At 47.2% G+C, this 18,512-nt stretch overlaps 1 protein-coding gene across 5 annotated transcripts in view; it reads left to right on the plus strand.

Moving 5' to 3' along the window:
- Nucleotides 1-18,512, plus strand: part of LRRC61 (leucine rich repeat containing 61) — a 139,133-nt gene that overhangs the window by 93,801 nt on the left and 26,820 nt on the right. The window contains exon 1 of one of the 5 annotated variants that reach the window (XM_078662580.1): nt 14,469-14,532. The exons of 3 other annotated variants lie outside the window; for them this stretch is intronic. The gene's annotated coding sequence lies outside the window, so the exon portion shown is untranslated. Of the gene's footprint in view, nt 1-14,468; nt 14,533-14,713; nt 14,816-18,512 lie in introns of those variants that run through there. One more of the 5 variants, XM_078662582.1, reaches the window with a different exon arrangement.

Below are 18,512 nucleotides of genomic sequence, written 5' to 3' on the forward strand. Positions count from 1 at the left end.
GACAAGATGGTTTCATCAATAGGATTAGCATAAAGTGCTCCATAGTGAGCTTCCCAAGCCGCAGAGGCTATATTTGTCATGGGCGCTGGTACACCCTCACTCGCACCAGAGCTAACAATGGCCCAAAAATCCTTGGAGTCCTTGCTGGAAAGTGCTACTCTAAGTTCTTCCCATCTATTCTCCTCCCAATCTTTTTCCCCCCTAGTGATGGCCTGTTTATACCCGAGTCGGCATTGCTTTATACTAACTCCATCCTTTGTTTTTATTGCCGTTAACAAGTCTGTTTTTGCTTTCCGACAGGAAGCATCATACCATGGATGTGTTCTCGAGGGGGCAACATTGTTACTAACCAAAGGGTAAAACACACCATGAAGTTTAGCAACCAACTGCTTGTGAATTCCCAAAATCCTATCCTGGACGTCTGGGTCTAAATTACTTGCACCCATTCCCCCATTTCTATTAGCTGAGGTAATGCCAACTGATATATTTCAGCTAATTTAGTCGGCAAACCCTGGAAGTAAGACCATTTGATTCTCCGCCTATTATTTGATAATAGGAGGGGCGGTGATACAACAGTAAGCTCAGGGGCAGGGTTGGACAGCCCAAAACTTCCAGGTTTCAGCGTCGGAACCAACGCATTGTGGTCGCTGTCGTTCCTATGAAGCACCCTAAAATCCAGCACCTTATTCCAGAGTCTTACTTCGATCATTATATAATCAATGATGAAAGTATGACCTGGTCTGTTAAAGGTAAATGACCCCGGTATATCTGGCGCCATTCTCCCGTTACACACCCGCAATGACGTTGTGAGGGCAAGTGATTTAATTTGAAGGACCAGCGGAGTCCAAGCACTAACAGGAGGGATCTGAGGGTCAGGGACATGCCAGAACTGATTCTCATCATCTAATTCTCCCAAACCCATGCTCTCGAGGGGCTCAAACTGACAGTTGAAGTCCCCTCCCAGTACTAGGGCTACAGAAGGATCTAGTGATAAAATGAACTGCCTCGATGCTTTAATAGTGCCTGATTCTTGCCCGCACTGCGACGGCCTTGAGTAGATGTTGAGTTGGGCAACCTGGATCAATTCAGGGAGCATCAGAAGTACGCACTGGACGTCTGGTGAATTAGTTGGAATAGAAACGGCCTGTACGCCCAGATGCGTGCCCACCCATATCGACAGGCCACCCAACGGTCTCCCCTTACCCCGGGTTGTTGCCAAGATGTTAAAAGTGGCAAAACCAGCCCTCCTACTCTCGTCCAGCGCCAATGTTTCCTGCATCATGTACATATCATGTCTATCCATAAAAGGCCTCCACTCTGGTAGGGATAATTTATTTTTCATACCAGCCAGGTTCCAAGAGAGGACTTTGATACTGGCACTAGTCTCCTCTGCACTCAGTGGGGATATATCCTTATCATAGCTATGTTCATAGTTTTCATTACCACTAGAGCGCATCGGCCTCTCAGGGACTTGTGTATGTTCCTTTACCTCACCCCTTGTTTGCTCAGCAAAAGGGCCACATACTTCCACCTGTCTATTGTTAGCCCCAATTTCCCCCCTGCCCCCAATACTGGTACATGGACGGAAATTTGGGGTTCCAAAAATATTAGTATTACCATTTCCGACCACAATCTCTACTTGGGGGACCAATTTACTAATTACTGAAGGTGGGGGGCTATACCTCACAGGGCGTCAATCCACTAAGTCTAAGGTACTGAACCTATTTCTTTGTGGGAACGATGAAAGTAAGGGAGTGAGTGGTCGAGGGTCCTCCCAGTTTATAGTCCCCTGCTGGATTCTATTGAATGGCGTAACCCGGGCCCCTCCAGACTGGTCACCTCTATTATATCTAGGCCCCGATTGAGGGGGATAATAGAAGTAAGATAAGTGTAGGGGTAGGATTTGTGTTTGGGTCCAAGTAGTAATCTCATTGCAAATGTGTTCCACAGCACGAATGTTCCTGAAATTAATTACCACACAGTTACCTTGGATAGTTTTTGATCTCCGCCCCACCCAATCCACTCGTCTAACAAACAAAATTTCCCCAGAATTGGGGGGAAGAGGCCTGTTGGAACTAAGCCAATGGATGCATTTGTTTATAAGTACAATGTGGTCCTCATATTTCCCCTCACTTAACTCTGGGACCCCGGCCAACACCACCACATATGGAAGGGACTCGGGGGGAATATCAATGCGAGGGAGGGTTTTTTCAGGCTTTTCATCTATATTTTTCCTACAAACCTGAGGTTGTTGAACCACCTGCCCTAGCCTCCCTTCAGACCTCCCCCTTCTAAGTAGAGTATTAGTGTTATCTACAACACTATCCAATGTTAGTGAGTAGATTAGTGGAGGGCGGCTCTCCTACCGCGGCTCCCTGTGCCGGTCTGGTGGCGAGAACGGGCGCCATATTGGGAGGAGTCGTAGAGCACTGGGACCAGAGTCAGCGGTCCAGTTGCTCGAGGCTCCCTCCCATAAAACGTGATGTGTCAGAGGGAGCGCAGCGGGCGCGATGTAGGCGCGCCGGAGTTGCGCTTGAGTTAAGCTCGTCTGCGCTCGTCCGCGAGCGTTCGGGACCAGGGGCCATGGACTCTGCCCGTTCCTACTCTTACTCATCCGCTGAGCTATTAGATTTAAGACCTACTTCCACAACGTGCCCCCCCTTGCCCCCCAACACAATAAAACGAACATCTCGGCTTGGGATCATTAACACCAGCACTCTTACTGCTGATCCCTTACCCAAGCACTTAGTACATACCACCATTTCCGGCACAACATGCAACTTCAGTTGCATCTATCTAAACACCCGATCTAAGACTAAAAACCAGATCGATATATTTTTACTGTTAACTGATAAAAAAACTGACATGTTGCTGTTGACAGAAACATGGCTTACTCCAGATACCCTACCGGACATTTTGTCCGCACTACCAGCTGACTATTACATCTTGTCAGTAATCCGTCCATCAGTGAAAATTGGGGGAGGAGTGGCCATTATCATCCACAAAACACACCAACTTAGGCAACTACCATCCTTACTTTTGCCGAACTCAGAAAACATTGTTGTTAAGTTAGATACCGTTAATGGAGCATTAGTAGTGGTCTTACTTTATCGCCCACCACAAACGATGGCCACATTCCCTTCCATTTTAGCAGAGCAGCTTGCCGTTCTTGCTACAAACCATTCTAAATTACTCCTGATTGGAGATCTAAATTATTGGTTTGACAATGTAACACTGGATCCTCAAGCAGCCGAGCTGAGAGACCTATTAAATGATATTAACCTGACCCAACACATTAATACATCGACCCATCAGAAGGGTCACAGTCTCGACCAAATCTGGACCTTGAACTTACCTGTCCACTCTATTAGTATAAACCCTTGTAGCTGGTCAGACCATTTTAGTATAGTCTTCTCTTTTCATATGGAGAAAGTCACTCAATTCAGGCTACAAACAAGCAGGACCATTCGGAAATGGAAAACAGCAGACATGCCTGCATTCCTAAACTCACTGAGCACATCTCTCCCTTCGCAGAGCACTGATGTGGAGGTTGCAGATTCTAGGCTTAAACAATGGCTGAACAAAGCCGCTGATGATTATGCTCCCTCTATCAGCTTTGGCAATTCGAGAAGCATTGATGCCCATAAAAAGTTTACACCCGATCTAAAAAAATTAAAATTGGAAGTACGACAGAAAGAGAGAGCATGGAGATCCAATTATCACACACAAGACAGGGTAGCTTATTGCTCGGCTAAGAAATTTTATCAAAAAATTCTTCTTCACCACAAGGCCGAATATTTCTCGACAAAAATTTTAAACTCTACAAACCGGTCGAAGGAGATATTCAGCATTGTGAACGAGCTGTGCAACGATGACAGAACTTACCCCCGGTAGTCCCCACACAAACACTCTGTGACTCCTTGAATAACTTCTTCAGTGAAAAAATAGCCGCCATAAAACAAAATATATCCCAATCCCCTGTCTGTGCCATCCTGGACGACTGTTTTTACAACCCCTCTACATTACACTCCTTCCCCCTTATTGACCTAAAAACTTTCTCAGCCTTGTTGACACGAGTAAAATCAGGATCCCCTGAGGATATATGCCCACCTCACATTATGAGGGAAATTGGACGTGCCATCCCTCATGGCATGATACCACTGCTTAACGAATCCCTTATTTCTGGCACGGTCCCTCGCAGTTTTAAACAGGCTTTACTAATTGCACTCACAAAAAAGCCCGGTATAGACCCTCTCGACCTCACAAATTATCGGCCTATTTCTCTCCTGCCCTACCTCTCAAAAATTTTGGAGGCTCATGTTACCAACTGCCTCTCGAAATTTATTGAAAACACTGAGTACCTGCAACCTAATCAGGCAGGCTTTGGGCCTTGTCACTCCACCGAGGCAGTGATACTTGCCGTCCAGAACACCCTAAGGTCCAATGCCGACAAAAATCTCCATCAGGCTTTGGTGCTTCTCGATTTGTCTGCAGCGTTCGACACGGTTGACTATTCCATTCTGGTCAACCGTGTCGAACAGGCCGGCCTTAGAGATTCTGCTTTGAGCTGGCTGCAACCTTTCATATCGGAGCGCACCCAGTCTGTCCGGCTGGGGTCTTTTACAGCCCCCAAAATTAATTCTTTCTGCGGAGTCCCTCAAGGCTCCTCTTTGTCCCCATTATTATTTAATTTGTATATGCGGCCCCTATTGTTTTCCTTGAGAGATTATAAAGTCACCGCATATAATTATGCTGATGACTTACAGCTCGTTTTCACCCTGAACTCCTCCGATGCTGCTGGTGACTTCCAGGCTACTATGACCCATATTCAGAGGTGGATGACCTTGAACCATCTCAAGCTGAACCCGGGCAAGACCGAGTTGATCTTGCCCGGGAAGAGTGAGATCAGCTGGGGCCCCCATTTCTGGCCCCTGGATATGGGCCTTCCTCCTAAAAAATCTCACTCAGTAAAAAGCTTGGGAGTGACCATCAGCGAGGATCTCTCCCTGAAAACACAGATTGGAACATTAGTCTCCTCGGGGTTCTTCCAACTGAGAAAAATTAAGAAAATTGCTCACCTTCTTACCCATTCTGCCCTGATCCAAGCAGTTATCGCCTTAGTTCTGTCCCGCATTGATTTCTCCAACAGTCTATACTTGGGCCTGCCTGCAGGTCAACTTAAAAGACTGCAATATCTTCAAAACCAAGCAGCCAGGCTGATTTGCAAGTTACCCAAGTGGGAATCCATCAAATTAGGACTAGAGAGACTACACTGGCTACCTGTGGCCCAGAGAGCCGCATTTAAAGCCGGTTGCATTATTTTTAAGGCCTTACAAGGCAAGGGCCCCCTGTTTATAAGACAGCTGATAGGGAGATACACCCCCTCGCGTAGTCTGCGCTCAGCCCATAAAGATCTATTGGTGGTGCCCCGGTTTAAGAATAAGCGACAAGGAGGCAGCTGTTTCCACTTTTTGGCAGCCTCCTTATGGAACTCCTTGCCTCTGACTCTTAGACAGAGTAAGGATCTCCTTACCTTCAGACGGGCATTTAAAACCTTGCTCTTCACACAGGCTTTCGCTGTATAGATTGTTGTTAACACTTTTCCCTTGTTATGTTGTTTATCTGATCTTTCCAATAGCGCCATGAAGCCCATGGGCGTACGTGCGCTGTACAAATAATAATTAACATAACATAATGTTGCAGAGAGAACTTTATCAGGAGGGGGATTTTGACTTTCCCGAGGTGGTGCAGCAGGGGAATTATTGCCTTCACCATGGCCATAAGGCTGCACCCCCTCACCAGTACCATTACTCCCATTATCATGGTGGTCAACCCACGCCAGGGCAGGGTCAGGTCCCGACTCTAGACACAAAAGTCTATTTTCAATTAGAGCAAGTCTGTCGTATATAGGACGGCAAGTCTTTGTAAAAATGAGTTCTAATTTCGCCCAGAATGCAATCCCCAAGTCTGCTGGATCCACATCACTAAAGTTTGTTGGAATAGCATCCGGTTGTGAAAACTGCGAGTTTGTGACTGCAGTGCTGAATGGACCGGTGGTTAAGCCCTCGCCGTTATTATTCTTTTTATAGATTTTCACTTTTTTATTCGTTAGGGGGGCGCCACCCCGTTTCCTTTTCACCACTGGATCTTTTGCAGCTTCAATGTTTCGGTTCTGTGTAGATCTTGTTTTTGGCCTTAAATTAAGGGTGCCAGATCCTTCCTGATCAGGGTCATGCAAACTTATACTAACAGGTACAGTGGTTATACTCTCTGAGGTGGAGCTCAAGGCTTCTCTGCCTAATTGGGGATCGCCCACCTCAGTACTTGTGCTTAGTAGTCCAGAAGTAGTCCCAGGCTGATTATTGGGGGATATAGCATGCAGAAATGGCCCCATAGATGAACGCTTATCACAAGCCAGGACCATTGACAATCTTTTCTCAGTTTGTTCTATTTCGCGAGACAGTGCGTTGGAAGCCCTAGTGATAAAGCGCTCCATAGTACCTACAAAAGAGTCATCAATATTGGACTGTCTACCCTTCAGTTCCTTGCTAGACGCCACAAGTCAGTCTTAAGGAGGAGTTATTATCAAAGAATAGCCTATATGGTAGCCGTAATTGCGTGGGGCTGTATGTAAAATATATGCGGGCACTGACCTTGATTTTGCAGGTGGACGGGGCCCTTGGCCCGGGCTTCGCCCGGCTCGTCCCGCGCGCGTCCTGCGACGCGGGGGGCTTGTGTGGGCTATATGCGCCTCCTGGCGCTGCCTTCCAACGTCGTCTGAGCGCGCCGCTGGGGCTGCCGGGAATTGCAGTCCCGGGGCTGCGACGGCGCTGTTGGTGGCGTCCTCGACTCTTGGCGGTGGCGGCGACAAAGGTAAGTCCCCCCGCAGTGATTTCCTGCACTGGTTTAGACTCTTGGCGGTGTCGGCAGTGTGAGCAGTCCCCCCCTTCGCCGAGGGCTTGTGTGGGCTATATGCACCTCCTGGCGCTGCCTTCCCACGTCGTCTGAGCACGCCGCGCCGCTGGGGCTGCCGGGAATTGCAGTCCTGGGGCAGCGACGGCGCTGTTGGTGGCGTCCTCGACTCTTGGCGGTGGCGGCGACAAAGGTAAGTCCCCCCGCAGTGATTTCCTGCACTGGTTTAGACTCTTGGCGGTGTCAGCAGTGTGAGCAGTCCCCTGCTCCGCCGAGGGCTTGTGTGGGCTATATGCGCCTCCTGGCGCTGCCTTCCCACGTTGTCTGAGCGCGCCGCGCCGCTGGGGCTGCCGGGAATTGCAGTCCCGGGGCGGCGACTGCGCTGTTGGTGGCGTCCTCCACTCTTGGTGGTGGCAGCGACAAAGGTAAGTCCCCCCGCAGTGATTTCCTGCACTGGTTTAGACTCTTGGCGGTGTCGGCAGTGTGAGCAGTCCCCCCTTGTGTAAGAAATAGACTTTATTTCAAGGGGAAAACGTACAGGGGTTCTGGATCTAGGCGCGGTCCAGGTGCGCACGGGCGCAGACGGGCTTGCCTTTGCCGTGCCTTCAGCACGCCCGCTGAGCGCGTCTGCTGCACATCCGCTCTATCATCGGGCTTTTCTAGAGTGTGCGGCAGCGAAGACTAGCCCGCTCACTGCCCTGAAGTGTCTAATCAGCCTGGAAGTGAGGAAAATGTCAGGAGCCTAGAGGAACACCCTCCGTTCAAAAGGAACTTGCCGCGACGGACCAGAGGGAAAGTAGGGAAACAGGGAACAGGGATGTTAGTCAGCCAGGAAGGGGGAACCGACTAAGCCCCTGGTAACGGACCACAACTCCTAATAGCTGTGCGTTAAAAACGAAGGTGAGCAATATACAGTGAGGAATAATATATAAAATGGTTTAAAAACACAATGTATGTAGAATACAAGTAAAACAATCAAAAAGCTGCCCACAGGTAAGGTAACAGGATTAACGTGCGGGATCAGCAGCAACCGAGGCAGACCTTACCGCTGATGAGGGGTGAAACCCTGAAACTGGGTCTAGGATGCTTGTTTCCGGTCAAGGGAGGACCTTGCTTGGCACTTCAGGCTGGACTGTTCCCATGAGGCTCAGGGTCAAGACTGATTTGCATATGGCAAGGTCTAAACTGGGGTGGCATAGTGAGCAAAAAATGATGGCTTTAACCCAGATCACTTGACTGGAGGTGAATGTTTTGATTTGTTCTGCATTCCGTCCATTAATTGTGTGTCTTTTGTTTTCTCGCCCTAAGTGCACCGGGTATTCCCAGATGTGGGTTCCAGGCTCACTGTCACTGGATTCAAGCTATCTTAGTTGATGAGGTGTGAAACCCCGTAACCTGTCCTGGGATGCTTTTTTCCAGTCCAGGTAGGACCTTGCTTGGCAGTTCGGGCTGGACTGTTCCCATGAGGCACAGGGTCAAGACTGATTTGCATATGGCAAGATTTAAACTGGGGTGGCATAGTGAGCAAAAGAATAATGGATTTAACCCAGATCTCTTGACTGGAGGTGAATGTTTTGATGTGTTCTGCATTCCTTCCATCAATTGTGTGTCTTTTGCTTTCAAACCAATTTACAAGGCATAACATTCGGACACTCTTGAGGCATTGGCATGGACACTCTGCTTGGAGGGTCCCATTGCTCTGCTTAAGGCAGACTTCCAAAAAGTCTTTGACTGTGTAAATTAGGACTTTCTCTGCGATATCCTTGAAAAGATGAACTTTAGCCTGAGCTTTATCCGGAACATCCAGCTCCTTTGCACACAACTAAAGGCTGGAGTCTGTATTAACGGAACACTGTCTCCTTCCTTGAGGCACAACTGTTCCTTATCCCCACTCCTATTTGCTTTAGCCATAGACCCTCTCAAGGAATAAATCCACAGAATTGCCCAAGTTACGGGCTCATGCTGGACCAGAGATAAAGAGGCCAGAGTGTCTGGCTATGCATAGGATCTACTTCTTTAACACCAGTATCCTGCATTTTCTGGTCCTTGAGCCCTTGTAGTGTTGCATATATGTGGCACATTCTTAGTTTAGCCTCATGCTTAAATTAGTTTTCCTCCTTATAAATGGAGATGCAGTGGAGATGCACTGAGTTGCAGGCTTCTGATGTGACTCCTACTCTTCAGGCTTAAGCTATAATAATTCAGAGAGGGACTTCTTGCACACAACCTGTCAATATTCTGGGATGCAGACGTTTTGGCTTCGCGTCGTCTGCACAGTGTGGCAACGGCTAGGGAGATTTCTTGAGCTCACACCCATATTATGTGACCTGCTCAATATTCAACTGGACATTGGAGCAATTAGGGAAACCAGAGCATTTCAACAGTACGAGACATTGCACGTAAATGGCATAGAGAGACTTGGTCATGCGACCTAGACCACTGTAGAACACTCGAGATCCTGGTATGCATGCACCAGAACTATCCTAACAAACACAAGAAAATATAGGATTCCTGGATATTATTAGAATTTTTGATATTCCCAGACAAATTATACCATCACAGCTGTAGGGGGCACAAACACTTGTGACAGGGGCTCAATGAATGGATAGCCAACAGAACAGTATTTATGACCTCCTATTGTAATAGCGGTGCTGCTTTCAGAATTGATTTGTCCACATGCGTACTCAGAATGAGAAGATGTGCTATGTGATTATGCAGGGATATGTGTTTCTTGTTATGTAAGTTGTAGTGAAAATTCACTAAAGTTTATTGTTTCAAAATAGTTTGTTCATATCTATCCTTTCACCAGTGATTTCATCTATGTACCCACCCAGATCCATTTATCCAACCATTCACCCACCCAGGCCCATCCATCCACCGAGACCCATCTATCCATGAATCATTCCATCCATCACTCTGCCAATTCTTGCACCCATCCACACTCCTAGATTTGTCTGTTCATCTATCCATCCACCCAAACACCCATCCATTCATCCGCCCATCCATCAATGTGCCAATCAATCCATATCTCCATTCATGCAGCTCCATCTTTCTTCCTGACCAATGCAGCATCAATTCATTCATACAACCATCTAATCCCTCTACAATAATTCCCATACTTTTCATCCACCCATCCATCCATGCGCCCATCAGTCTCCCAGTCCATCATAAACAATAACAATACAAATATCCAAATTAAACAAATAAAAACGTGGGTGCTTAAAAAGCTTTGTGCCAAATTGCATGAGGGAGAAAAAAGAAAAGAATTAAAAATAGATTTGAAAACCATGATAGTATAGCCACAACAGGTGTAGGAAGCTGGCTTTTTTATGTAGTGTACCAAACTGAGGTACACCTTGTAGAAAGTCCAGACGACCCTTATTGGCTTACAGTGCAATTTAGAATCCCAAATGCTCTCTTTGTGGTCAATGAGTTAGAGGCTCTGACGGTTCTTGGATATGTGCAGAAGGAGGAAAAGAAACCCAGCAGGGCCACTCTCAGTGTGGAGCTGGCCTCTCTTGAAGCCCCTTGATATGCAGGTATGTTTTGGCAGTGGTGGTGTTCCGACTGAACACAAACAAGCCTTAGTGCTTGCAACTGACTCTCTTACCTTGGGTATTGGTGTTTGGTGGCTTTGGGGGGTCCTGGCGTCTCCAACCTAGGAAGGGAGATAAATCTAACCTCCTGAAGAAACCAAGACCTATTTTTGGAGTGCGACTCCCTCAGTGGACCCAGGGGTTGACAGAACGCTGAACCGGGTAGATGCATTTGATACCTTCTTGTGCAGGGACGTGGCTCCTCCACTCCAAGGGAGATGCTGCTGGGTCGATTAAGTGCTGGGCAGACGTCCAAGGGTTTGGTGAGGCTGTTCCACTTCTGGTTGAGTCTATGTTGTTGATTTTCAGGAGAGAAGAAGCCAGGCAGGGTTTTGCGCCAAGTTTGGTGGTGGTCCACAAATCTCACGTCTTTGGCTCTTTTTTGTCCTTCTTGTTTCAGGTAGACGGATCTGAGTTCCTTATGTCAGAAGGCCATCTAAATACTCAATGTTTAGACCTTAAGATCTGTGAATGGTAGTAGCCAATGGGCTACTTACCCATGGGGGTGACTACACCCCCATATGATCACTTCATGTGGGGAGTGGGCATAACTGTGTCTGAGTTCCTAATTCTACCAAAATCAAAATGGTGGAAGCCTTCTTTCTTAGAGTGCATCAGATAGCCCACCTTGAGGGTGTGACTAGACTGGAGGTGCAGCATGCTTACTGCATAGCTAATTTCCCACCTGCCCTGGGGCCAAATTAGCCTCAGGGGGTGGCATCTCCCACGTCTGGGGGAAGCTGGATTGCATATCAAAGGCGGCTGGTGAAAATTAAGCCCTTGGCCTTGATTTGCTAAATCACTAGCCATCCTGCTGGAGGAGGTGTGAACACCTTCCTCCGGAGCAGGCATTGTTTCTGACCTCAGAGAGCGTGGGCTCTCGACTGCAGGGGGTCAGAAACTTTTCTGTGATGGCAGGCTGGGGACGATATCAGTCAGCCAGCACACTAGATAATTGTAGGTTTTACAGGGGGCCCTCTGAGGTGCCATCTCGGTGCATGTCACAATAAATCTAGTACTGGTAACAGTACAGATTTATTAAGACAAGGTGTTTGATCCCAAACACCATAGGTTAAAGTAAAGCCATAATGTAACTGGGGAACTTGTAATGCCCAGTGCCCAGTATATGTACTTAAGATGGCTTCTCTGGTCACTTGTACCATCTAGTTATAGAACTGGACAGCACAGGGGCACAGCTGCTCTTGCAGATGTGTCCTCACATGTAATATAATACAACCTGCCATAAAGCTACAAGGCCTGCTGTAGGGGTGGCTTACACATACTATATGCAGTGACTTTGGCATGGCACTCATTGAGTGAGCCATGTTGTGTTTTCACACATGGTTTGCACATGCCATGACGCCTGCAATTGTGACTGCATGTAATTTGTATGGGGGTCCCTCAAGGTGGTAAAATACATGCTGCAGCCCTTAGGGACCCTCTTTATTACCCATGCCCTAGGTACCAGGGGTGCCATTTACTAGGACTTACAGTGGTGCTAAAGTGTGTGCCACTCGTGTTACAGTAATTCAATTTTACCTTGTTTTTAGTGAAAGAGCATTGGCACTGGGGCTTGGTTAGCAGGGGTCCTGTGCACATCAGTATAAAAACATTAGTACCAGTGGCAAAAAGGGGCACTTTACTACAACAGGCAACAGATAAGAGATTTTCAAATGTTCCACAATGTTATTTGTTCTCTTCAAAAAATACCTCTCTGTTCCTTCCAGTGCTCTTTATACAGCATCGTGTCCTAGTGTGCTGGAAGCCATTTCTAATGTCTGTTCTGGCAAGTGCAAATCGAGTTTAATAACATCACGAGAGCTGTTAGCTGCACAGTATGACACAAACCTGTATAATGGAACTTCCTGAAATTACGATCAAATGCTGTCCGTTATGACCTTAGTAACGGATAACCGATACTGTTCTCAGTTTACGAGCTGGTGGTCACCCTAGTGGTAAAATCGCACTGTCATATTACCACCCCATTTACCTCTCATCACAAGTATGAGGCCCGGAATGGAGATTAACATGTTGGACTAGTAGTATTAGATTGTTATGCATTGGCTTCCATAGGAAGCCTCTGCCATTTACGCCAGATTCTAATTCTGGTAATTCGCTGCTATGACGTGGCAACAGTGCAGAACAACATTTGATTTAGGGGCCATACATAGCACAACATTATAGATGGGTAATGCGTAAATTAGGGGAATGTTTTTCATTTGAGGGTTCTGAGTGACCAGCAAAACACACAAGATGATGGACGGAATGTTGCACAATGGCTAAACATTCACCCCCAGTCACAGATCTGGGTTTAATCCATCGTTATTTTGCTCACCAAGCCACCCCAGTTCAGACATGGCCATATGCAAATCAGTCTTGACCCTGTGCCTCATGGGAACAGTCCAGACCTAACTGCCAAGCCATGTCTTTCCTGGACCAGAATCAAGCATCCTAGGTCCGGGTTCTGGCTATCAGCCGTCTTCAGCCAGGATAGCTTGACTCCAGTGGCTTAGTGAGCAAGGGACCCACGTTTGGGTTCTGAGTGACATCATTGACAACTTGAGCTTTGCTCTTGTTGTCTATCTGTCTTGTTATCAGAACCCTTTGGTGAAAAACATCTCCGTAATTCACTGTTAGCCTTCTATAATTCTATATGTTTGACATATGTTTTCGCCCAAATTCTAGGCCCTTTTCTGCTCACAAATTCTGCCTGTTTTCACTAGGTGAAATTTGTGACCGGAAAAGCAAGCAGTAGTACCGGGTTTGGTATTACTGGGCACAGTTATATTACTAGCTAATACAATAGCCGGTAACACTTGTAATCATGGGGCATGGTATAAAACACTGGGAAGTGCTTTACTGCCACTCTGCAGGAGATGAGAGCCTTTAAAACGTCATTTGCTATAACAAAACATTGTGAACCATAACATTCTAATCGATACCATAAAATAGTATCTCAAATACTACATGAATAAATGGTATATAACTATGAGCACCACAATATTACATAACAGTATTAAACGGAGAACTACTACTACTACTCCATACCAGCAGACCCCGGAGCACATTACATCATACACTATCAGAGTGGAGCATGCTATACGGTATCATGCCAGCCAGTTTCACACTTTCACATCCCCCATCCTACAGTTATATTCGGGCTGGACTGTTCCCATGGGGAACATGGTCAAGACTGATTTGCATAGGGCTGGGTTCAAACTGGAATGGCATGGGGAGCAAAAAAATGATGGATTTAGGCTCAGATCTTTGTACTGGGGTGAAGGTATGACATTGTTTTGCATTCTGTTCATCAACTGTTGTTTTTCATTTGTCACCCCGAGTGGGAAGGGTATGCCCAGACGTGGGTCCCCTGCTCTCCATGCCACTGAAGTCAAGCTATAGTGGCTGACGAGGGGTGAACCCCAAAAAACGGTCCTAGGATGCTTGTTTCCAGTCCAGGGAGGGCCTGGCCTGGCAGTTCGGGCTGGACTGTTCCCATTGGGCGCAGGGTCAAAGCTAATTTGCACACGGCTGGGTTCAAACTTGGAATAGCATGGGGAGCAAAAAAGCGATGGATACAGGACCAGATCTGTGTACTGGGGTGAATGTATGACATTGTCCTGCATTCTGTCCATCAGTTGTTCTTTTTTGCATTCGGTTGCACACCATATTGCGAAGCCAATATGTACAGTGTTGTAGCATAAGGTAATATGCAACACTATGTTTTAATTAGGACTTGGGGTGCTCTCTTTGCAGACGGTGGCATATGATAGCCCCAGCCCGTCCTGTCCCCCGCGTGCCCCCGACACCACCTTGATATCGGTGTATTCATGGTTTCCCCCTCCCCCGCCATCCAGCCTTGGCCAGAGCTCAGCTGTTCAGGCTGGAGCATTGTCTGCGCCGCGGCGCTGCAAGAGTTAACCTCGCTGCCGCATCTGCAGCCTGCTCCACGAGTGACCGGGGGGCTCAGAGCGCGGAGGACCCAGGCAGCGGGGCAAGGGCTCTGGAAGCGGGGAGGACGGAGGTATGTCGCCTGGGGGTGGGGGCTGTAGGTACAGGCGCTCACACACAAATATAAAGCAGAGGAGCCCTTCCACGGCCTGGCTGACGGGGACGGGGATGTGTGTGTGTGTTGGGGGGCGTGGGCAATGCAGGAAAGATCCCGGAGAAGGGGGTGGGTTGAGAGCCCAGCTGGGGGTCCGCTGTCACCTGCCGGGGGCAGCCGCACAATAGACAGCAGTGCTCTGATCCTCTCGGTTGTTGTTGGAGTGAGAAGCAGGACCACCAGGTCCACGGATGCTGCTGGGGTAAGAAGTGCCTGCTCGGTGATTTAGGGTTGCGATCCCACGGGGGAGGGGGTGCACCGTCTCTAGGTTCTTCGGGGCCCTGATGAGTGCCCAGGGAGCGGGGTCTGCTGAGTAGCATATATCCCGTGGACCGATCCACGGTGTCTTCTTGGCTGATGGTGATGGATAGTGAGTGTGCACAGAAACACCTGCGTGGCGCCCCCTGGGATATGGCTAGTGGTGGTCAAGGGTAGGGAGTCGCTTTCTGCTCCTGTGGTTGGCACAGCCCCCCGTACCGAAGCTCCAGGCCTCGAGGAAGGCACCGATGCCCCATACACCGCTGTCTATTGTTCTGTGTAAATGGCCAGTGTCACGCAGGATGTGTGAGAGGTAACCAGTGTCACGAGAATATACTTGTCGAATGTCTTTTCATATGGCCACGATACGGCAAGATGAACCGTAGCCTGCTGTTTGTAGATGTACGTTAGCGCTGTCTCTGTGTGTCTGTCCAGTGCCCGTCCTGACTGTCACAGTACACCCTGTCAGCGGCGTTCGCACATTTGGTGTTTCGGTCACACCGTGTTCCAGTCGGTGTCTCCGGGTGTGCTGTGCAGGTTTCTGTTATCAGCAAGAATGGGGACTCGCTTTCGGGAGCTGTGCCTCGATGGACAGTGCCCAGGAGCGCTGAATGAGAGTGAGCAAAGTGTGCGTGTGCGACTCGAGTACTCCTTGCCACTGTCACTGGTCTCTGTGTGCTCTGTATATTTTATGTCTTTGAGCTGTGTGGATGTCTGTGGGCATTTCTGTGCTTTTTACCTCTGTGCGCCTCGTTTGATGTATGTTTGACTTTGTGTTCGTATATCCCAGGTCTGGGTGTCTGGTTATGTACCCCGCGTCGGAATGTGATATGTTTCTGTGCCTGTGTGTTTGTGTATCAGTCTATGGTGCCTCTTTGTGTAACGTCTGACTGCACATTCTCCGTGCGTGTAAGTGTTGTCTCTGTGTACATTGTGTATATGCGGTGTTGGTGCTGTCTGCGTGTATTCTTTGTGTCGACATGCTCCCTGGGTACATTGTTTTGTGTATTCGCCGGTCTGCATGTTTTGTTGTGCTGTGTCTGTATGCTTCTTGTATGACTTTGTATCTCTTTGCTGTCTTATGTTTGCTTTTCTGTGTCCATGTATTTCCTTTGTTTGTTTCTGTGTGTCTTCTGTATGCATGACTTGATTCTGGCCTAATGGTAGTCTGTGTTATATGCCTCTGTATATATCTCGAGCTCGTGTCTCTGTAGGCATGCCTTTGCCTTATGTCTCTATGCCTGCATGTATTTCATGGTTATGTATGCGTGGCCTATGTTTTCATCACTGCTCTCATATCTGGTTTGTGTGTCTGTTGCATGTCTTAAATCTGTGCATCCCTATGCATCACTAATACACACGAACCTGTGTTTCCACTGTGCCTGTATGCATGTTTTATGTCAGTGTATCTATATGAATGTCTTGATTTTGCGCCTGTATGCATGTCTTTTTGTTTGTTTTATGTACATTTTATTTGCGTCTGTATGAGTATATACTTTCCGTATGCCTTTTTTTGTTTGTGCATCTGTATGCATGTCGGGTTTGTTAGACTTATTATGCATGTCGGGTTTGTTTGACTTGGGGGCAGATGTATCAAGCGTTTTTTTTGTCGCAAACGCGGCGAATCGCAAAATAGCAGCGTTTGCGACAAAAAACGGGAGATGCGATGTATGAAAAAAATCGCATCACAAAATTAAGGAATATCAAAATTTGCGATTCCTTAATTTTGCGCTACCATTTCAGGAATCGCAAAAAATGATTCCTTAAATGGTATGTAAGAAACAAGAACATTTTGCGATTTCACACTAAGAAATCGCAAATTACCACCAACTTGTAGTTGGTGGTAATTTGCGAAATCTTTTACAAATGCACTTTTTGCAATTTGTAAAGGTGGCATGTGACGCTCATACATGCCCTTAGGGCATGTATGTACGCCATATGCACACACATTTCAATTTCAGGGGTGCAGCAGGGTGTCCTTAAGACACCCTTGCACCCTTGAAATTATTCTCAATTTGCGATTAGCAAATTGCGAATCGCAAATTGAGAATAATTTCACATTCATAGGCCCATAGAAATGAATGGGAAATTATTCCTTAATTGCGATTAGCAATTTGCTAATCGCAATTAAGGAATTTTAAGAAATCGCTAAAAAATAGAGAATTTCTACATACATACCATTTTGCAATTCTCAAATAGCGATTCTCAAAAAAATCGCTATTTGAGAATCGCAAAAGTGTATCTTGATACATCTGGCCCTTGGTCCTATCCTGTTTGTGTATCTTTATGCATGTGCCGTGTCTGTGTATAGATATTCTTACCTTATGTCCTTGTGCTTGTTTGTGAACTGTAGATCTGTGTGTCTATGGCACATCTTGTTTGGGTCTCTATGCATGTGTTATGTCTGCGTGTCTAGCTGCATGTCTTGCGTGTCTGTTTTTAAGCATCTCTTGTTTGTGTGGTGGTATAAATATCTTGTTTGTGTGTCCATATACATGCTTTATGTCTGAGTGTCAATTTGCATGTCTTCTTTATGTGTATGTCTACATGTCATACATCCATGTAACATATACATTTCTTCTTTGTGTCTATTTGAATATCTGAGTTGTGATTTTTATGGCTGCAATGTTTGTGTGTGTATGCTCATCGTATGCATGTGTGTCTTTATGGATATCTTGTTTGTATGCATGCATGTCTGTGTGCCTGTATGCATCCGGTTTATGTGTCTGTGTGCAGCACTCGTTGTGTCTTTGCACAAGTTACGTCTTTGTGTCCCATACGCTTGACTTGTTGGTGTTGTGCATAATGTTTGTGTCCGTTTGCACAGTTTGCCTGTGTGCCAGATTTGCATTATCTGTATCCCTCCGTATGTGTGTGTGTGCGTGTGCAAATTGTGGCTTCTTATCTGGCTTTAGCCAGACTTAAAAATCCTGCGTCATACAGCGCCTATAAAAAGATGGCTGCCCTCATTGCTCATAAGTGTGCCCTCACGTAGGAGTGTGAGACTGCTCGAGGGATTTCAGAGCACTTGTATCTACCGCAGTGTCTGTGCTTTGCGTGCGTCTGTAAACATCAGTCCCTCTTCACACCTTGTAGACTCGCATCTCTTCTGCGCGTGAAGGCCAGGGCTTGATGGCCATTGTTCCCACATCTCTGAAGGACCCCTTCCTTAGATGGCTTCCTGTTGGGACAGCAGATGGCACTGGGGATGAGGATTCCATAAGGTGCTCCTTTTAGTATGCTTTGTGCTTTTGACATCACACGTACGAACGGTTAGTTTATAGTAGACACCCTCTTAGGCAACCCAAAAGTACTCATTTATCCACCGTGCGTGGTAGGATGGCAGGCCGAGTAGGCCCCGCCGGGATTCGAGCTCATGACTTGCTGGTTAGGGACAGGCCTCCTTTTCACGCGCTCTTCCTTTTATTCAAGTTAATTAAGCAGCTGCAGCCTTACCGCACAGTTCGCCTGTCTTACTGCTGTGGACACATGGACCTCGAGATCTATTTACTGGCATTTTACCAGAGCGAAGTGGAGAGAGAGAACGTTTTATTCTTCATACATGGCAACCGTTGCTAAGGGGAACCACATCCCCCCTCCCCATACTCCTAGCAAGCTATCATCCACCTTGTTTCGGAGCC

The sequence above is a fragment of the Lissotriton helveticus genome, chromosome 10 (genome assembly GCF_964261635.1).
Source record: "Lissotriton helveticus chromosome 10, aLisHel1.1, whole genome shotgun sequence".
In the NCBI taxonomy this organism is placed as follows: domain Eukaryota; kingdom Metazoa; phylum Chordata; class Amphibia; order Caudata; family Salamandridae; genus Lissotriton; species Lissotriton helveticus.